At 34.2% G+C, this 23,534-nt stretch overlaps 2 pseudogenes; both read right to left on the reverse strand.

The window, feature by feature from the left end:
* Window positions 1-353: 353 nt before the first annotated feature.
* LOC128190070 (uncharacterized) lies at window positions 354-2,927 on the reverse strand (annotated as a pseudogene).
* Window positions 2,928-8,185: 5,258 nt separating this feature from the next.
* LOC128189559 (uncharacterized) lies at window positions 8,186-21,752 on the reverse strand (annotated as a pseudogene).
* Between the last annotated feature and the right edge of the window lie 1,782 nt (window positions 21,753-23,534).

Genomic DNA, 23,534 nt, shown 5'->3' on the forward strand with positions numbered 1-23,534 from the left:
GGATTTTGCATTACATCAGCCATGTTATAGCCCAAGTGATAACTCCAAATGGAGAAAAGAAGTAAACATTCCCATTATGAATCTCCGTAAGAAATTTGTTTTCGTTCCTGTGAACTTTTATCATTGAAAAAAGATAACGTGCCAATGAATCTTGGATGTTTTCCTTTTTATCAATTTCAGCTTTATTTCTTTTACAAGAATGTGTATTTTTTTAAAAAGTCATCAAAAAGTGATGGAGGCATTAACTTGGGACAGACTATAGTAATCGTGTAGATAGTAACCATAGACTATAGAACTATAATATGGCGTAGTCGTAGATAAATGAGGACCACAACTCTTTCTTTATTAGTATGTTCTTGGAATTTTATTTCTCATAAAAACTGAGAATACATCTGACAAAATAAATTTGATATTCAGTTTTAATTAGACATTTGAAATGAAACTTCTCCATGTTTATCGGTTGCTATAAAATCGCATTGTGTGTACTCTGTCTCTGGCCACTTTATTTGGATCCAGACCTCCAGTCGTTCAGACCATTTATTCAAAGAGCTCCGTTTAACCGTGTCAAAAGTAACAATACCTTCTGGAGTTGAGCATGTCGCATTCATTATGATACCTTTTGATCCTTCTACCACAATCAATTTTCTCTAAATAAAAAAAAAAGAAATTTATATTTTTACAAAGATTCAGGTCTAACTGTTTGTGATGTATAATATTCATTTACGGTATTAAACATTACTATGTACATCTGAATGTTATAAACAATTTGTTAAAAACATTTTGGCAGGCTAGAGAAAAAATATTGGTTTTACAAAAGGATTCTGTATCAAAATGCTACTTTGAAAGAAGTTCTATTCAGATTACAACTAGAGTGTATTCTGTAGGTGTAATAACTAGGTATTTCGACAAAACGCAAGCTGATTTGAAATACTAGTGTTGACTGGATTACGAAGAACGTGTTATTTAACATTACCGAATAACAAAAGAGTTGAGAACAGATATTAGCAAAGTTAACGTACCTCTTCTGCAGTATTGAATTCTTGCATTAGGTCCCAGCGGATTTTCGGTTTTAACTGGAAGTCAAATAATGGGATCGTTTTTTGGCTCCCATCCTCAATAACACAGGAGTAGTTACCTTCAATTTCTTCAGTTGCGTGAAGATAAGATACATCATATGCAGTCCATTGGGGAGACTTAATGCTGGAAATGTACACGTCATCTGTATCTATTATTGTCATTCCATTTCTCTCCAATTTAAGAGCAGGGGGATTTCTACCATTGGCCTAACATCCAATTGATAACATTTCACCTTCCACAGCTTCAGGAGGCGGTATACCTGACAAAACGACGCACTCTCCAGCTTTTTTAATTGCACTGATATCTTTTATTTGCGAATATTTGATAGATTTGATTATACTATCCAGACCTAGAAAGAGAGAGGCTTGCAAAAACAAAAAGGAATTTTTCAATTCGAGATATTGTTCGGGAAAATTTACCGTCGCTGTAGCAATTGTATTTCGCTCAAGCGTAATATTTGTGCCTATGCTAGAATTGTTGTCCGAAATATTGGTCCAGGATAATTTTGAAGAACCCTCATTTTGATCCATGTATTTTGTCATAATTGCCATTTCTTGATACCAGGAATTTCCTGAATCCAATTCCGGAGAACAGCGAAAAAAGGACCGAAAAGAAGTACTGTTTATGTTAGCAATCAACGAATGGCAAGTACCGATATTGAAGTACCTTTTGGTATCTTCTGCTCTTATATCTAGGATATACCAGGTTACTATAGGTTCAGTGATACCAGTACCATTTGTCATTAATACCAGCGTAAGATCTTTCACATAATTTGACACCTCTATGTTGTATTGAATACTGTTTTTGAGCTCTGTCCTTGAAGTGCCGAATTTTTTCTCATTTGCTGAAACATAATTTAATGCAACACTATCAAAATATATTGTCGGGTTTCTTAAATACTACTTTAACCTTAAGAAAAAAACAGATTAGTTCAACAAAGAAATGATAGTGTACTGAAGGATTTCAGTGTGGTTCTCTTTTTTAAATTTAACCCATCGATAAATATATTTTTACATAATTAATTGAGATTTTTTTTACGAAAACTTACTTCCAATTATTACTGAGTCTACATTCCAAAGGACATATGTGTTTCGGGCTACTGAGAGTTCCACCCGTATCAACACTTTTTCACCGGACGTCTCTTTTTCAACGGACAGCAAGGAACTCGGAGACTCCTGCCATTTCTATCTAAATTAAAATCATCTAAGAATTGCAAACTTAGGCAAGCGGTGTGTCTGTTGATTACTATAATCACAACTTGGAACACTTTAGTTATTGTAATATGAAATTCAAACAGAAAACAAAAATACTTCCAGAATGTTATCTTAAATGGGATAAAATATATCGGTACAGTGTACTAAGGGTTTTGTGAAGATCCTGATTTGAATATCATGTTTGTTTTATAATGGTAGCATATTATTATAAATGTCAAAAATATACAATGGTAATACATTCAAGATGTTGTAAGAAACACCAATGAAAGTTTTAAGTAATATTACTCAAAATGTATATTCCTCTGAATGAGTTATTTGTTATACAAATGTGAACAAACGACTGGATCAAACAAGAATATTTTAAAACAGATATTTCGACACTAAAATATTCAAAGATTGTAAATGGTTTAAAAAAGTGACATTGAATCACAATATTTAATCCTCACGATTTTCATTTTAAAGTACATGCATTATTCATTTACATATAGGGTAAAATTACAACTGGTAGAAAGTTAATTTTGTGTTTATTAAGTAATGAAATGCCTTGCCTCGTTTTGGATATCACTGAGAGAGTTTGCACGGCAAACGGAGGAAATGCTTAGTACAAGTATAAACACTACACCTTTCATGTTAACAGTCGTTCTGTTCTGTAGCGACAAAATAAGACTTATATGGTCTTATTTATACCAATGAAGCTAATCTAAACTAAATTAAGCTAATTATTCATATAGCATTTGAAAATTTAGAATTAATACATGTAATTTATGAGATAATTCTTTGGCTCTTTTGAAAATGCTAGCTGCGGGTGCCCTTTAATATAAATCATTCACTTAGTTTAATTCATCCTAACAATTATATATCACAAACATATGAATTTTAGTGTTGCATGTAAATATTATATATTTTATTTTCAGGAATTAGTTTGGTTGACACTTACATACAAATTACAATGAAATTAGATATCTATAAGATATTATATGGTTAAAAAAATGAGATTCTTGATTGTATGAATGTTTTATAACTTTTCCAGTGACCGTTATGTCTGTCCTTTAACCTTTATCATAAATAAATGTCTCAATGCCAACATCTGTCTGAGTGCTCATATTTTGTATGTAAAAGGTCAAATATTGGTTGATATCTAAATATCATAGAAACATTTATTGTATGAATGTTTTATAACTTTTCCAGTGACCGTTAAGTCTGTCCTTTAACCTTTATCATAAATAAATTTCTCAATGCCAACATATGTCTGAGTGCTCATATTTTGTATGTAAAAGGTCAAATATAGGTTGATATCTAAAAGTCAAAGAAACATGTTAAACTTCCGTAATTATAGTTCCATTTACAATGTATTTGTAGGTTGAAATACATCAATGAATAATCAGAAGTATAACTAGCAAAAGCAAATTTTATAACAATCATTATATTTATATTTTAACGCTTAAAGCTGTACACGCTAACATTTGCGTCAATTATGAATGGAATTTTACAAAAAAGATCATTTTTTAGGTACGTTTTAAGTGACGAATCAATTCTGCGTAAAATGTTTGGTTTTCCGCATAATTATTTTCTACTAAAGCAGACAACAGGTAAACTTTTGATATACTAAATATGAAAATCATTCTAATAACGGTTATTGATCCTTTTATTAACTCCATGTACAGGTATTGTGACGTTGTCACCAGAACGATTTAGCAAACGAACGTGTACGCCTACGTGTACTTGTAGAAAGCAAATATGTGCATTACTTCTTGAGTTTTTGTAATGAAGAATTTCTACACAAATGTGAATGAATGGTAATAGGTGTGAATTGCGTCGGACTTGAAGGCTATATTTTTTAACGTGATTTAGACTGGTACGCGTAGTTCTAACTTGTAATCTTCACATACAGGTACGCGTACATGTTGGTGCTAAACCTCTTTATTAACTCCTACGTGTATCATACGTAGTACAAAAGTGCTTACATGTACCAGTATTATGTTATGACAACCCGGTTTCAATACTCAGTACTTCCTATTTGTGCTTTTGTTTACAATGGTAGCAATGCATGTAAATAATATTTTTTTTTATTTACAGAATTGTTTAGTTTGTGCATATTTCAGGATACTTATACTCCTCAAATATTATGTAACCGGAACCAGTACGACAAGGGCAATAACTCTTGTGATCAAAGTATCTCTAAAGTCAAATACTGGCTCAGTTAAAAATCAACCCAGGTAAGGGGATTCCTGAACTATGGTCAACACTTGTAATGAAAACACCAATAAGATTTAACACAATTTATTAATGTTTATAGAGTTGATTTAAGTCAAGGATAGCAACAAGAATTTTAATGAATGAATAATGAATAATGAAAACTAGACACGATCTCGTTGCGAGCAACGAGGAGGTCTTCCGTCTGATTTTAGAATTTGAGATATATGTTCGATCTTGATTTTGCTATTTAACAACTTAACATGATTTAGAATAGAAAAACGGGATCTACATTCTAAGGGCCAGATACTATTTTGTTTCAGGGATAAGAGCTTTGTTCAACAAGTGTTTAGAAATTCGTCACCGTTCTTGAGATATCTGAGAAAAAAAAAATTTAGGGGCCAGTCCCTTACCTCCCTATTATCATATGATTCAAAACATTGTCACAATTTACGTCCATGCTTACTTTCCATACATTTTGTGCTACGTTTATAATGTAACTAATTTATCGTCAAAGTTGCGTTCCAAAGTTTAAAGTTCACTCAGCTGGTTTTACTGGACGGGTTCTAATCCCGTGCATTTAGGAACTCAGACTGAGCATAGCAATTGGAGACAGCGGACGTTTTCAACAAGCTCCCTCATATCATATAAAGCATTTCTTCCTATAACATGTAAGTATTGCTGACCAGAGTCTAACTATTCTGGGTAAGTTTGTTTTTATTTTATTGAGACGGATTTAATGCCGTATTTATTCCTAAAATGGCCAGACAACCTTGTTTTATATTTTCTGTGAGTAATTTAAAGTATTTTAAAGTAAAGTGTGATAACCAGTAATATCATTATGAAAAATATTAAGTATAAAGTAAAAGTATGTGTATTGTTGTAATGTAAACATAAGTTGTATGTATTTCAGAGTAAGACGCGTACTAGTTGCCGTAAAATAAATGTATTTATGTAGTACACAAGTATATGAAAGTGAAGTTCGTGTACGAGTCTAGTGATTGTGTAAAGTATATGTAGTAAAGTAGTAAAGTTATGTACAGCAAAATGTGCAAATATCAGTGTTGATACAGACAAATGTATTTCGTAAAGTAATGTGCAGTAAAATGTAAGTATGAATAAAATAATGTTATCTGTGTATTTATCATTTCATTTATTTTTCAGATCCCTTTTTGTACCTTTATTTGAAGTCTTTGGAACAGTAGGAAATCTATTTGTAAATTATCACCTGAATAAAAGCTATGTTAACATACTGAAAGTTATTATTTTGAAGCCGCAAAGTCACTCAGCGATAACCTTAAACATCTTCAGGTTCCTGAGTATGAATCCACTTCTAAAATTCGAGCAAAATATTTTTTCTCGATACATAATGGAAGACAGTTACATGTACAGCTATTGAAGGAATACATAATCAAAAATAGGCATTTGAGAGCACTTTTCGCTTAAATGTTCAAAAGATTAATACAAGTACTGTATCTAAAATATGTCATTAAGTTTGTTCATTAGCTTATACATATGTACATGTCATGTTTAGGTCAGCTATCGTTAACCTTAACATTTCCCCCTTACTTTAAAGAGTTATTTACAAAGTTAAATATAACAGAAAGCTGACTTTTAATGTCCATTTCAAGCAAATAATCTAAATATGAGACAGATGATGCAGACTCTGTGGTATCATTTATTCTAAGTTTACTGGGATATATCGAGTCGACGTAAGTATGGAAATAACAATTTTCAATTGATAATACGTCGTCGATATACCCGAATGACCTGATGTCATTACTGAAATAGTCTAATATCAAGTCTAATGATGAAGAGATTTAAAGCACTCTAATTTCGGAATTTCAAAGGGGAAATGAAAGACTACAAGAGCAAAGAAAGATACCACAGCAGGTTTTAAAGGAGGTACTTGTTCCAAAATTCAAAAGTTGGAAGAACTCATGAAAATACACTTAGATCAACTAATGCAATGTTGTGTACACTTAAGATACTTTCTGTTAAAAAACAATGCGTTCAAAATGTTAAATGATGAACAATATTTCATCTCCGGAATGATTTCAGAATGGAAAAGATTGATGTATTTTTATGTTCATCTAAAAACAACTTTAAAGGGGCATGGTAACGATGGTCACAATTACATTTCCGATTTTAAAATTTACAATGCTTCAGAAAGGCATCTTTGATAGGCAACCGATTTTTGATTGTCATTTGTTGAGTTATAAGTGAGTTACAGAGTTTGAAATTCTTCGTTATGTAAACAAACCGTTTGTTTCGTTTAAAACGTTGAAGTAAAAATTTCAGTTTTAAACCTTAAACGAATGTTTAAAACGTTAGGAACTGTTTATTTATGCTAAAAATAAATAAAAAGATCGACAAATAAGCTGGAAAAAGATTTTTTACTGGTATATTGAACCTATGTAAACAAAAAGAGGGCACGAGCCTTGTTTACATGACAAAGAGTTGTGATCCCTGTATCTTGCTTATAACTCAACGAATGACTCTCAAATTGTATATGATAATAAGAAATGCATTTTTAAAGCATTGTAAATAATAAAAAACATAAAAATAGAGTTGACCAAAATCGTGACAATGCCCCTTCAAAAATTTAATGGTAAAACATTGAAACATTATTATCATATATCTTATACGTGTTGCATGACTCATGGGCCGCATGCTGACTGAAGTGTTTCATACTAATTGTTTGACCATAATTAATCACCTAATTGTCTACGGTCTTTTCTGTTTTTTCCTCGATTACGACAAAGAGAACACGGCGGGTGTGACCAGTCAGCAGAGGATTCTCACTCCTCCTTTGCACCTGATCCTACCCCTATCTATAACGGGTCCGTGTTGCTCTGCTTTGAATTTGTATTTCGTTTTATGGATGGTTCACGGTTTGTTATTGTCATTTTTTCATGTAAACCTCAATAAAGAAGAACCAAATCAGATTTGTGTAATGATTCTGATACGTAATGAACAGAGATAATAATTAATCAAGTGTGGCCAATAGGAGAAATCCAAAAGAAACATATGTTAACGATTAATTGCGACAGCTGTTGTTTATGTGAAATGCTTGCAACATCTGTAAATATATTTGCTTTCCAATAATTCATAGATACGATAAACGAATTGAACGTCAACAATAATGACAAAGCTATTTACAAACATTACACTCCAGGAAAGGAGGGGAAATAATTTCCAATAAAAACAGTATTTCGTTGTGGCGGATGTGACCAGCTGTAGGCAAAGGATGCTCACTCCTCCTCGGCACCTGCCCCCATCTCTATTTTTTTAGAGGTCCGTGTTTGCTCTTTTTTGAGTTTGTGTTTTGCTAAATGGATTCAAAAAAACTTCGCTATATCCGAGATTTCGCTATATCCGTGTTCGTACTAGACGAGTTTTACTGTTTCATCCTACCTTTAACTTGTTGACAAATAACGGTTTCTGATAATCATTATATCAAATATATTTTGGCCTTAATCTAACCTATGTTAAAGTATTACTTTATTCGTCGTTTATCATGTGTTTTAGTTTTATATTTGATATAGCTAATATATAAACTATTCATTTTTTAAAAGCGAATGTGGCAGATATGAAACATTTTAAGTGTCAATCCATAAAAATTCGGATGTTAATCGTGAATTTAAGAAATTCCGAGAAAGATCAGTTAATGTAAATGCGGAATGGTATTATCGAACTTTATTTTTGGTTTTCTGAACATAAAAAAAATGTCAATGAAATTATTTTTTTTATATTTTGATGGAGGTTGATTGGCAACTTTTCACTTGGACAGTTTGATTTATTGACATTTAAATAAACCAAGATGTTATCGATAATATTTATCTGTATGGTTATTTTGGGCCACGTCCAACATCCTCACTTGGGTTAAATGTTTTATAAGAATTTAATTCATGTTCATATATACTAGTATAATACAAAAGTATTTTCCCCATTTTTGTCTGTTGATGTACAATTGATGTACCCCATATGGAAAGGTTCCAACGCTTGTGCTGGCCAGGGAATCCAAACCTCTAACCGTTCAGTCCATTTTGTCAAAATCGTCCGTTGAACTTTGTCAAACACAATAACAGTGTCGTTCTCAGAATTGGAGCAAGATACATCCAGACCCTCAGATCCTTCTAGCACTAGAAGTTTACTCTAAATAAAAAGAAACATCATTACATTTTGGACTGTTTGTGACCACATCTGTTTGGTTTATAAAGGATTCTGAACAAAGCAGGTTTCTTAAAGATTAATACCAAACTGATTCGTTGGTTATTATCAAAACATCTAAAAAAAAAATTTTAAAAATCATCAAAACATCTAAAAAACAAATTCAACATTATGCAAGAATCATTAAAGAGATTGATACTTGATGCTGACAAAGGAATAACAGAAAGTGTTGACACAGAAATCATTTGTAAGCAATTAATTCTCAAATAAAAAAAATGCTGACTAAAGCTAAATTCCAATAAACTCGAAAAAATACTGTTAAGGGGGATGTGCACCTATCTTGTACATTTAAGGATAAGTGGAGAGGTCACCGATGAACCCTCTTCATATGTTTTCACATTTTAAATCTTCCAAATAAGTCTGTAGCTGCGCAGTTCGACAGTTGTTCTGAGTGATGAAAAAGGCATTGTCTTGTTCTTGTATGCATACTTTTTAAATAAAAAGACATTTAGGACCTCGTATTTATTGCTTTTATATCTTTTCGCAACATTTTTGGTCAGAAAACATTGAAAAATTGAAAACATGCTTCTTGTGGAAAAATATTTACCTTTAAAGAAATGTGAATTTGAACAATTTGAGAGACACTTGAAGAATATTATTGAAAGAATTTAGCAAGTCTTTACTATATCCCCAACTATTTGTGAACAGAATGTATGATGCTTTTTAAAATAATTAAATAAATCTTTTTGATAAGCAAACCCTGATAAACAGTTATGCCGCAAAGCAACCGTTGCCCCGTCAGCTTTTTTCTCTCCGCCTTCTTCTCTCTCATAAATGAAAATATGTTCTAAATATTATGTTCATGCTGTTTGTGTATAATATAATCACATACTGGAAAATCCTTATATTTAGAGCTGTCAATTAATAAGTTGGTGTGCATGTTATATTTTTTATTTGCTTTTCTTTTTTTGTTTATGTTTATATGCATATTATTTCAACAACAAAAATTGGCCAGTTGTAGCCAGAAACAAGCTAGTTCAAGACATGTTTACATTCTTATCCTAAAATGTACAAGATGGCTGCACATCCCCTTAACAGTCAGCATACCTCGTAGGTAACGTTGCCACCATTCATTAGATCCCATTTTACTTTTGGCTTTAACTCAATGTTATATAATGGAAACACTTCTGTGCTCTTGCCGTCTGCGACGCATGTGTATTTGCCCTCAATTTCTTTCGATGTGTGAGGGTAAGTTACATAGAAGGTTGACCAAACCGTGGACCTACTGCTGGTAATGTAAACATCACCTGTATCTGATATTGTCATCCCATCTCTCTCCACTCTAATAGAAGGGGGGTTTCTTCCAATCGCTTCACAGGATATTGTTACAGACTTGCCCTCCGATAATTTGGGATCCAAATAGGTATTGTCTATATATCCAAACTCACCATTCGTTTTTATTGCACTGATGTCCTGTGTATATCTATGTGTAATATATTTCACTATGTCGTAATGCTGTTCAGAAACAAAAAGCTTTTAGTCTTATCCAAGATTTCGTCTGAAAAGATGACCGTTCCATTGGCTGTTGTATTCCGATCATACGTTACATTAATGAAGGGGTTCGGCTCTATTTCTAAGGTCTTGAACCTGACTTTTTCATTTTCAGATCTAGCTATGAGAGCGATATCTTGATACCATGAATCTCTAGTATCCAACTCTGGTGAACACCGAAAAAAAGCAGAAGCGGAGGTGTTGGTGGTTTGGTTAACAGCTGCCTGACAAACACTGTCATTGAAATACCTTGTTGAATCGTGTCCTTGTACATCTATGTTATACCTGGTGTAAACGTTTTCTGGGGTTACCGATATCAGCTCAAGAAATTCCACTGATTTCGACATATTTATTGTATACTGTGAACTGCGTTCCAGCTTTGTACTCGAGGTGCCAAATTTACTTTCATTTGCTAAAAAAATTAACGCTTTGAGTATTTAATTCAAACTAATAGAATTACCGAATAAATCAAAATCACGACAAGTCATTATACATCCCATCATTCAACATTCCTTGTAGGTTTTAATTGGATCTCTGGGTTTTTTCAAAAGTAATCAATGATTTTATTTTAAAATAATGACTTTTTGAAAGAAACTTACATCCAATTATGGTTGAGTCTACAACCCACTGAACCTCAGTTCCTGGTGACAGTGATAGTTCAACCTGCAGGCGGACAGTATCGACTGATGTGACCTTCTTTACAAACTTCAGTGAACTTCCGGTCTTGTGCCAAATCTATCAAAGCATTACAACTGATATTAAATTAGCAAATTTTTGCAATGATAATGTTAATGTTTGTTTTTTATTTATTCGTATAAATTAACACTAGAGAGAATTGCACAAGGTTGTTAAATAAACCTTGCTTAAGGCCTCTATATTACTTGAGGAAGGTCAAATCCAACCCTTTATTATAACTTAACTCATTTGCAATTGGAATGAGTCGACGCGTTCGGTTGTTATCCTTATATATTGCCCGTGGCCACAAATATCAAGATGTTCATTAAGTTTAATTTTTCTGCACTCGGGTTGATTGACGTGTTGTTTGTGTATACAAATACAGGTGCGCAAAGTTCTCCTATATATAATTCTTTGCATCCGCTACACGTACTGTTGTGTATAACATTTGTTGTGTAAGGTAACGCTTCTTTAAGAGATAAAAAAATCGTTAGCTTCAAATGTCCGGAAACGTGTCGATGTATCAAAACAATTTTAAACTACAGCAGCAAAAATAAAAATAAACACTGTGCTAGATTATTATGCCAGTGCTGAGGTCGCATTTTTGCACCCTCTTAACATGCAGTTTAGGAAAAATCTATAAATACCATATAATATATCATTGTTTAGAGAGTATATAACCACTTTTGTTTTTAGTTTGTTTCACTTGACAGGTGAGATATTTACCTTTTAAAATGATCATCTAATGGAAAAATGATAGGTTCCATTGGAGAAATGATTCATCTACAGGAACTATTGGCACTCCTATAGTATTTTCTAAAAATCCTATAGAAATTATATTCTCTAAAGGAAAATGATATTTCCTGTAGGTTTCAGAAACGTAGTTTTCCTATAGGAAATTTGGATATCCTATCGGATTTTATCATACCCTTTCTGAATTGAAATTCCTATAGGAAATTTTTGTATTCCAATAAGAAATTTCTTGTAGGAATCTTTTTATGGGAAAAATCATTTTCCAGTAGGAATTTATTATTTCGGGTAAATATCTTACGTGACAGGTAAGATAGAAAGTTAAAGGGGCATGGTCATGATTTTGGTCAAATATTATTTTCCCGATTTTAATATTTACAATATTCAGGAAGGCATTCTTCATAAACAACCGAAATTTGAGTGTAATTCGTTGAATTATTAGCAAGTTACAGACTCTGAGCTTGAAATTCTTTGCTATGTAAACAAAGCATTTGTTTACGTTTTGAATGTTAAACAGAAAATTCAACTTTTAAACCTAAAATGAAGGTTTTAAACGTTAGGATCTGCTTAATCATGCTTAAAATAAATAAAAAGATAGACAAATCAGCTTGAAAAAGATTGTTTACTAGTATATTGAACCATCGTAAACAAAAACAGGGCACAAGCCTTGCTTACATGACAAAGAATTGTCAGCCTTGTATCTTGCTTTTAACTCTACGAATTACTCTTAAATTTCATTTGATCATTAGAAATGCATTTCTTAAGTATTGAAAATAATATAAACTAAAAAAAGAATTTCACCAAAATCGTTGCCATGCCCCTTTAACAAAGGTGGTTGTAATTAAACTATTCAAGCAATGGTCTACCATGTGATACAGTTGAACTTTTCGATATATGCACCTATGACGGGCGCAAAAATGCCATCTTTGCACTGGCATAATTATCCGACAAAGTGTTTAAAACATAGTTCTCGGGCCTGTTTTGAAAACTCCCTAAATGTTTAATTCGGTTCTAGCTTGTATTAGGCATTAATTTCGGAATTATTTCGCTCCGGAGAGTTAAGTTTAACGTTATTTGTTTGTAATTTAGGATGCTTGATGGTTAACAAATATAACCATTAGATCTGCTGAATATTTAAAGATATAATTTGTTAAGCTATAAATTATTATTTAGTAGAAAAACTATACATGTATTGTACCCTTTAAATTCGGGCATTTTCCTATGATTTTATAAAGAGCTCTCCTTCTAAAGGAAATTGATACAGTGTAAAAATACAAATGGCCACAACTATCGAGATTTCTTACAGTTCCATTTTATATAACGATTGTCAGTTCTATTTAAGGCGAACATACATGATCATTTGTAAATATTTACCAGTGGTTTTTTAGGTACTGGTGTTGTCTTGTCTGTTTTGTTGAGTTGATATAAAACCTCCTTTAACATACTTTTTATTTCTGCCTGTCCTTTCTTTAAATCCTGGAGCTGAAGAGAAAAAGACATCTAGGGTCGTCTACTTCGCCTTTTTCGTAGTTAATAAAAATAATTGTATACAGAAATAAAAGAACATGAAAAAATGACAATAGCATACTGTCAACCATCTCAAAAACGCATAAAACGAAATACGTATTCAAAGCAGAGCAACATGGACCTCTAAAAAGATAGAGGTAGGATCAGGTGCCATGGAGGATTGAGCATCCTCTGCTGACCGGTCATATCATCTCTTGTGCTCTTTGTCGTAATCAGGGGAAAAGCGAAAAATTCTAAGTTTTTGAATAACTTCTGCTTCATAAGAATACAAAAATAGACTTGATTTACTTCATAGATATTGTCTATCAGAAACTCAAGCATGCATCTTTTTAATGTCAACTTCAGAGTACGTGTGTGTGCAATAAGAATGGTTTTTAATAAAAAAAATTATGACTTCCATTTTTAATAAAGAAACAACTGTCGATAATATCAAAAAGCCTTGGTTTTAATTTGTCATGGGGAATGGTTGTATAAAGCGTTGAAAGTCGTACGTTCTGATGCTATTGATTTTGGTAAGATTTTGTGACCTCAAAGTTTCTAATAATTCTTTAGAGTTTTTTTAGTATCCACATCTGATTCACACCACTTCTGGAGTATATTGTTGTACAGTACTCTTGAAGTTTCTCCTTCACTACTGTAAGAATTTTAGTAAAGAGTAAAGAGAGAGGTTTGGTGGAACATTTACTGGAACCTGCTATATATCTCTGTTTTTAAGGACTTTTGTGAAGCTTTGGAATCCAGTACAAATAAGGTAAATCAAATTCATTTTGTTTATTGGGGATATTGAAGATATCCATAACCGATTTATGATTTTGAAGTATTTCCTGCTTGTAAAGGCTACTATGGGTGTAGGTAGGATTACCATGAGTAGAATCGAAAACTTGTTCTTTTTAAAATGCAATTGATATAAAGTGCCTTACAAACAAAGACAATGTTGTTACTTGCCTTATCAGCAGGGACCAGTACATACTGATCATGCAATCTATCTAGTTCTTTTCTCATTTCTGTTTTAATGAAAACAGAAGGATATTTGATTTTCATTTGACCTCTCAGTCGTTACATACGAGAATTTTATTTACATCTGATGCTTTTAATCCACTCTGACAAGGTATCAAGGTCATCTTTTACAGATTTTGCCCATCGTTTGCCGTAATCGTTAATAGAATTCATGATATGTATAAAATTAAGACGCCATGTGAAGGGTCTAGGCTCATTATATTTTGGTCCCTTCATAATAAGTGATCTTAGGTCTTCGTTGTTAACTTAATTAACATCACCAGTAATGACGTGTCCGGCAGGACTATAGTGGTAGGGTGAAGAGGAACTTGAAGATGTTGGAGGATTATCTTTCAGATGTTCGATATTAAAGTCTTGTTGAGTTTGTTTGGAACATCTGTTTAAGTCACTCAATTTCATGATTTCCTCGCCGATGAACAATTTGTGTACATATATAAAAAAAAAACCATGTGTTTAATTCATTCGTTCTATCAAAATATGTGAAATTTCTCCCTAATAATCAAATTATGTTCTAAAATATGTTTAAGGAAGCCGACTTTTGTTTCCATTGCGCATGTTTTTGCGCATTCCAGAATAATACAGTTGATTTATACTTTTATGAGAATTTTTCGATATCATTTATAAAATTGAACCCAATAAATAAAATACAGATAAAGACATGAATATTTTTTTTTTATTTAATCTTTTTAAAGCAATTTTTTAGTTGTGGGGTAGGGGAGCTTTGACATTGCGCTTTTATGACGTTATGATAAAATGAAGCCTTATAGGAGTACATTATAAGAAATAACATAAAAGAAAAAGAGAAAATTAAACGCCGTTGAAATTTTAAATACAGAATGATGCTATCCTCGAGGACATTTTTCTTTATTTTTTAATAAATCCATTTTACCAATCTTCATTCGGAATGCTCCAAAAATATAAAAAAAAAATTGGTACAATTTAATATTTTGAGATCGCCCCCACTTAAAACCAGACGCCGTTGAAATTTTAAATACAGAATGATGCTATCCTCGAGGACATTTTCCTTATTTTTTTAATAAATCCATTTTATTTAATCTTGAAATTGTTAAAAAAATACCAAGCAAAAAGTCAGCTTTTTATTTAATTTAGAATAAAATCAATAATGAAAAAAGCATTAAACATTGACGTGATTGTGTATGATCGATAAAATTAAATTTAAAATTGGCAAAAAAAAAGCAATGTTAGAATATATATGTGAACATCTAAAACGTGAATATTATTTCAGTGTAATTGAAGACTTATTTTTGTATTGTTTTAATCTACTGACATACGCATAGGTACAGCCTACTCTATTAAATATTTATATCAAAAGAAGATGTATATTAAGTCTTTTTCCCTTTGATTTCATTAGAATATTATTTCATTTTCTAATGAAGTCACATCAAGGGTTAAACAGTTAGGATGGATGACATCGCTTAATTATTTCTACAAAATCAAAAACACATCTTTTCAAAGCTTTACAAAATACCTCGAATTTACATGGCATTGTATTAACGTCGCCGGATGTTATAGTTTTTGAATAAAGGGGTGACTTTCCATTTTTTCAAGCATTTTCTAGACAGCACAGGATGAACCTCTGCCATTTACATTTCAGTTAACTGAATGGCAGTTAATATTTCTAAACATTTTATATGCTTTTTTCCGGTATTATTCGGAGCTCGATGTGTGCATATTTGTTTTAGATGTCATTAAGCTAATCATTTTCTTTTTACTGCGAATTTCATAGTGTATACTTATATTTGGTTACATATACCCCCTTTCCTACCTCTGAGCGATGCCTAAACGGAAGGCACAACACCAGCCCATGGCAAGACACCCTGAATGCACCACTGCGTTATTTAAATACATTCATACTGTCCGCTTAGGTGCTAGCAGATCACCAGGCCTTGGATGGCGCGACTATGATGTTCAGTTTCGCTTAAAAAAGGAGCAAAACCCCAATATGTCTTTCGCAATGGTTGACCAAGAGTTATGGTTGTTGTACATGCAAGCCCCTCTTCTTGCCCCTAAAAACAACCCCGAGAAAATTGGCAAGTGTTATGATTTTAATTACCGGGGGGTCTGTCAAAGAAGGCCCTGCCCCTATAAACACCAATGTCTCCGCTGCTCACTCAACCACCCCTCCACCAAATGCCAGCTTGTAAAGCCTCCAACTAACTATTTTGCTTCCAGGTCAAACATACAACAGTCATCGAGCAGAGTCTTCTCACCACCAGCCACCAACACCCCAAAACCAATCCAGTCATTTAGACGTCAATAAAATAGCATCTAATCCCATTAATGTATCACAGCTACAGAATTATTTACAATTTTATCCTGACCAAAACATAGCAGCTGAATTAATACATGGGTTCTCGCAGGGTTTTATCTTTCTTATGACGGCCCAAGACATGCAACAGATTGTCGTAATCTTAAGTCATTATTGGGCTTTGAAAATGTAGCAATTGAACTAATAACTAAAGAAATAAACCTAGGTAGGGTGGCCGGCCCATTCACCACTAGTCCCTTACCTAACCTTAGATTGTCACCCATTGGGTTAGTACCCAAAAAAGATGGTTAATCTAGGCTAATCCATCATCTATCTTATCCAGCAGGATTAAGTGTTAATGACGTCATCAGCACCAATCATTGTTCAGTAAATTACACATCTTTTGAGACTGCACTCGATATGCTAGCTAAGTTGGGAAGGGGGGCTTTAGTAGCACGCCTGGACATAAAAAGTGCATTTAGACTTTTACCAATAAACCCCTCTGATTTTGACTTGTTAGGTTTCAAAGTTCTGGACAAAGTTTACATAGATATGTGTCTACCATTTGGATGTGCTAGCAGTTGTGCCAAGTTTGAGAAATTTTCATCCTTTTTAGAATGGGCACTTAGGGAACAGTCGGGAAGTAGCAATGTTATACATTACTTAGATGATTTCTTACTGGCCGGCAGGTCAGGGACATTGGATTGTACAACTCTCATGTCAGGCTTTATTTCCATCTGTGCAGACTTGGGGGTTCCTTTAGCTCAGGAGAAAACAATAGGCCGCACAACAGTTGTGACTTTTCTTGGGTTAGAAATTAATACTAACAACATGACTGTTCAGATTCCTCATGACAAATTATGTCAGCTCAAGGCAGAGTTGGTATCTATGCTGAATAAAAACAAAGTAACACTCAAGCAATTGCAAAGACTTACAGAGTTGTTAAATTTTTGTATTAGGGCTATTCCTTCAGGTAGGGCATTTGTTCGCCGACTCTATGACGCCACACATGGCCTAACGAAACCCCACCATCATCGCAGAGTAACAGTCGAGATGAAGAAAGACATTCACACTTGGCTCTTATTTTTAGATTTCTTTAAAGGGGTGACGTCATACCAGATAGTTGACTGGACAAGAGACTTTGACATGCAGTTATTTACTGACAGTGCAGGTTGTTCAGACATGGGTTGTGGTGCAATATTTCAATCTCATTGGGCTTACATTTTATGGCCACAAGAATTGAAATACTCCGATATTTTCAAACAGGTTACCTTTTTAGAGTTAGTACCTATTGTTATGGCTTTCTCCATTTGGGGCAATGAATTTCAAAGTAAAAAAGTTATATTGCACACTGACAACAAGGCTTTGGTATCAATTTTGAATTCAAAAACATCCAAATCAAAGCAAATTATGCATTTACTTAGACCTTTAGTCCTGCAATCTCTATTACATAATGTATTATTCAGGGGGGAGCACATAGAGGGCATTAAAAATGTTAAAGCAGACTCTCTTTCCCGGCAGCAATGGTCAAGGTTCAGAGAGTCATTTCCAGGGGCCGACGAGCAGCCGACAAAGGTGCCCATTTCATTTCACAAGATGATCTGCAATATAGATCTCAAGCACTGCTGAACTTCGCCTTAGCCAATAATACTAAGAAATTGTACTCTGCAAGAATTCGCATGTTCAATGCATTCAGAACTTTGTACAACCATCGAATCATATGGCCTCCCACACCATACCAGCTCACACAATTCATTGCCTACTTTGCGATTCACAAATATAGCCCCAGCACAGCCAAGTCATACCTAGCAGGTATCTCATTTTATTGTAAAATCTCTGATGTCTCAGACACAACTCAATCCTTTATAGTGAAGAAAACACTGTTGGGCTATTGCCGCTCCAAAGTACTTACAGATGATCGTAAACCCATAACCTTGGACATATTGCGGAAAATCATAGTTGCACTACCATCCGTTTGTACATCACACTATGAGGCTTCACTTTGCTCTGCTATCTTTACCACAGCATTTTTTGGTTATTTTAGAATAGGAAAACTTGTTCAAAACACTAGTAAGGAAGTTGGCCATGCCATCCAGACAAGTAATGTTAGATAAATTGCATCAAACAACACCATTTAAATCTCGCTCAAACACTCAAAAACCGATCAGGAGGGGAAGGGATCACTCATAAACTTGCTACAAACAACGTCATTTGCCCGGTGTCATCGCTCACGTCATTCATGTCAGCCAGACCTCATTGTCCCGGTAGCTTCTTTTGTCATGCTAGGGGCACGCCAGTCACTAGATATCAGGTTATGTCAGTTTTCTCTATGCTTATCACAAAATTGGGTTTAGATACCAAAAGGTACAAAACACATTCATTTCGCATAGGGGCAGCCACAGATGCCTGGGTCCAGGGCAGGAGTGAGGATCAGATCGCAGCAGGGGGCAGGTGGATGTCCAAGTGCTTACATAGATACATTAGATGCTAAACCAGCCACAAGTTTTTTGTCCCAATAGGCTGTATTAGTTTGATACTATTTTTTTTTTCGGACTAGCTGCTTTAAGACTTATTATTTGCATCACATACTGGTATCATTGTAGGTCACGAAAGAATTTGGATTTTAGGATCATCATTAATTAAGCATGCGTTCTTGCATGCCAGATCCTCCTCATTCGGGGCAAATCTCCAGTTGCACAGACTCAACGCTTCAGTGTTTTGGCAGGGGAAGGGGGGTATGAGATGGAAGCAAGTCTGCCCCAAGGTACGGTCTTTATTGAAGGTTGAAGATCCGCCCCATTACTTGTTAGTCCATTATGGGGGAAATGATGTTGGACAGGAAGACAAGTGTGTAGTGCTTTGCAAAAATATCAAGAAGGGTCTCGATAAATTGCAAAACTTGTTGCCTAATACCACATTAATTTGGTCACAGGTTTTACCTAGGTTACAATGGCGGGGGGAAGTAGATCATTAAGCCTTAGAGAGAGCTAGAGTGAGACTTAATAGCTGTATAGCTACTTACATGCTCGAGTTAGGGGGCAAATATATCAGATATCCAGGACTTCAGGAGTCAAGCCCTTGCTTGTTTAGGGATAAGGTCCATCTAAATTCCTTGGGCAATAGCTTTTTCCTGCATAGAATTCAGCAGTCCTTTCAGGATTTTCTGGCTGATGACAGAGTAGTGGTGACCCCAAAAGCTGGCGACCATGGGCCATGGCTGCAATATGCTTGATTAGCTCTTATAGCAACTACCTGGTTTATTTTGGGATATGACTACCTTGCCTTTTTCACGTTTTATCAGCTCTGTGGATGCTGGCTCCCCATTTACTTTTATACTTTGTTATTTTGAGGGTGCTCACTAATTGATGATGTGACCCCAAATTTTTTGCCTGGGATGCCAAATAGCAAATTGTGCTGGCTCCCCATTGTTTTTATTCATTGTTGTGTTGTGGGTGCTCACTGATTGATGATGTGACCCCAAATTTTTTGCTTGGGATGCCCAATAGCAAATTATGCTGGCTCCCCTTTTGCTTTTTTTTTTTTTTGAGGGTGCTCATTCATTGATGATGTGACTCCCCACTGTTTTTATTTATTTTGTTGATTTTGAGGGTGCTCACTGACTGATGACGTGACCCCCAACATTTTCTCGTGACTCTACCCTACTTGCGCTAAGTAGTTTTTTGCTTTTTGCTTATAGGTGTTCACTGGTTCTGATTTTGATTGCGAAATTTGGTATCAATTTGTTTTTGGACTTTGTGTGTTTATTGGTTTTAGTGGGTTAGCTCTACTGGTGGCGCAGATTTTGCAGTGCCTGCATAGTCTCGTGGCGAATATTTCAGCTTACCAGTAGTGCTCACATGGACTTTTAATGGTTTATATAATATGTTTAAGTATTAATGAATAAGGTATAATTTTTTACGGGTGAACAGCTGATCCCAGGGTTCACCTTGTATTCTGTATTCATTTTAATATCAAGCAGCCGTTGCCATTATCGCCAACAAATCCATAAAACTCACATGTAGTATTTTGTTGTTAATTTTTTGATCATTTGACATCTACGTTAGCAATGTTTTGTCTTTGATAACAAACCGTCAACCATCTCAAAAATCTATAAAACAAAATACAAATTCAATGCAGAGAAACACAGTCTTCCAAAAAGTTAGAAGAAGGAACAAGTGCCATGGAAGAGGGAGCATCCTCTTCTGACTGGTCACACCCGCCGTGTGCTCTTTTTCGTAATCGGAAAGAAAAAAACAGGAAAGTCCGTAGACAATTAGGTGAATAATTATGGTCTAACAATAATTAACATGAAAAACTTCAGTCAGCATGCGACCCAGTGGAAGATTGTATTTGCTGAAATGGTCGTTGTATCGACCATAGAATTTATAAAAAGATGACTTTAGAATAGACTGTTGATAGTTTTGTTTTATCATGTTGTTTGACAGTAGCTTGCCTCGCCTTAAAAAATGTTCATACGAAGAGCAATGCCTTGCGTATCGAATTCACTGAGCAACAAACACACTATATGCAGGTGATGAAGGTATATTGCTACGTAAGTAAGGAAAGTTGACTATAGAAAAATTGAGGTCATCGCATTTATCATAAAGTTTTGTTGTTAGGTCACCGTCAATGCCCATTTCCAGTATTATGGAAAGAATCAATCCATAAAGCGGACGAACAAGTTTTTTTCCTGACTTTTTGGGAGAAATTATGTCTTGACAAATTAAATGCAATTTAAAAATTAGATTATGATAATACAACAATTTCGAAATTCAAAACATGGTCAACAATTTTGTACCTAATTTAAAGGTTCCTCAGTCAGTAATATAAATACTACAGTAATTATTTGTAAATCTAATGGTATATGTACTTTCATACAAAAATAAGATAAAGGACGTAAACAATTAAGTGAAGTTAAAGTTAGTAGAGAACTCATTTTATTTTATAATTGTGACTTCTCTGATTATCTAAAAAGCTCTCATTGATATTATACAAGGAGAAAATAAACAAAAGTCCTCCTCAACTTAATCAATTCTTCAATATCAAAACGATGATGATTTTTTATGATAGTAAGAGTACCCCTTGTACTATTATTACGTCTCGGAAATTGTAAAAACAAAATTAGTAACCCATTAACTGAAACGTAAACAAAACAATTGTGACATTTTTCAGTTGTTTTCATCCCAATTTCTTACCTCAGTTTGGATATCACTAAAAGAGAACGCCAAGCTACCATATGAAAATACAGTCAAAAGGACACTTAACATCATCTTTTCCTTCATTATAAAATATTCCCACACTCCCGGGTTCTGTTGAAGGAATAATACACAATGAAATATTTTTCATAATTATACATTAGCATTTCGAAATTTGTAAATTGATGGTTAAAATAAGGGTAATAATTTAGATTGATTAATTATAGCCACAGGAGGTCCATTTACAAACATCAATCATTCAAATAATTCATCTTCTATTTCGTTATGCAAAGGCATGCTTTATATATGAAAATTTTTTGAACGAGGCAAGCCACTAGCATACAAGTTATTGGGGAACAAAATATCAAAAAACCTCGATTAAATTTATCTTACGTAAGTTATATGGTCGGTGCAATTACTAAATCAGCAAGAACAATGTTTCATTCAGACACTTGCTGACTGACGTTTTTCATACTTGTAACACCACATGCGCGGATCCAGAAAATTTTTCCAGGGGGGGTCCGAAGGATATAATTGTGTTTGCCAGGGGGGGGGGGGGGGGGGGGGTCCGAGGCATATTTTCGCGATAATTTTACTATGTAAATTTAATAAATTTTCATTTTCCGGTGGGTTCGGGACCCCCCAGACCCCCCCCCCCCCCCCCGACCCCCCCCCCCCCCCCCTCTAGATCCGTGCATGCACCATAAGACAGCGGACTGACTACGGTTCTTTCCGTTGTTTTTTTTTTTTATAATTTTGACAATGAGCACACAGCGGGCGCGACTGGTCGGTAGGTGATGCCTACTCCTCCTTATCACCTGATCCTACCTTTATCGTATTAGAGGTCCATGTTGCTCTGCTTTGAATTTGTAATTCGCTATATGAATTTTTGAGATGGTTGACGCTTTGTTATTTATCTAAAATATGGGTTCTTTCTTTGGTCATGGCTGATAAATAATACAATAGCTATGTTAAAGAACTATTCAGAATTTTAGCACGTGTTGTCTACGGAAATTTGCATAAGTTCCGCCAACTATTCCCGAGATTTTCATGAAATATTGCATTTCCATAGATAAAAAATATCTACCAAGATTAATAAGATAAACTAGACACGATCACGTTGCGAGCAACGAGGAGGTCTTCTGCCAATTTTTAGAAGGTGAAATGAACTTGCCTTTCATCTTCGTTAACAAAACATATGTGGATATGGGACTATAGATAAATGATACTAGACCTCACTGGATACCTCATTTGAGGTATTAGCCCTTTTTGCTTTATATCAAATAAAGGGTTTTTTAAATTGAATATATTTTGTGGAATAAGTGTTCAGAAACTCGTTACTGTTCTTGAGATATCGGCAAAACATCATTTTAAGGGCCGACGTTTAACTCCTTTTAGGGAACGGATAACAAACAAAATATAGTTCCATATTGTTAAGCAGAATATTTAGAGCATCTTTTGTTTAATACTGCTTTTAAAATTTTTTCTTCATATCAAGGTACATGTATTGAAGATCATAATATCGGACCCTGGCCTATTAAAATTCCTTGTTACGCAACAATGATCAAACGATTATCATGTGAAGATAAATAACGTTACGATAAACATAATTGCTTCTGTAATAAATCAAAAAACATTTAAGAGTTAAAATTTATTACTTAAAGACTTTAAAGCCCTCTCGGCCACTAGTTTGAAGTGCCAGTCCCTTTTCTTGATGTCAAATGAAAGCTCTTGCCATTTCAAACACATTTGGTTCAACAATTGTTTACAAATAATGTACCGTTCTAGAAAAGATCATTTTAGGGGCCGACTCTAAAACTCATTTTAGGGACCGGATAGCACACACATTATGGTTGCATATCGTTTAGCACAATATTTTGAGCATCTTTTGTT

The sequence above is a fragment of the Crassostrea angulata genome, chromosome 6 (assembly GCF_025612915.1).
Source record: "Crassostrea angulata isolate pt1a10 chromosome 6, ASM2561291v2, whole genome shotgun sequence".
Taxonomy (NCBI): domain Eukaryota; kingdom Metazoa; phylum Mollusca; class Bivalvia; order Ostreida; family Ostreidae; genus Magallana; species Magallana angulata.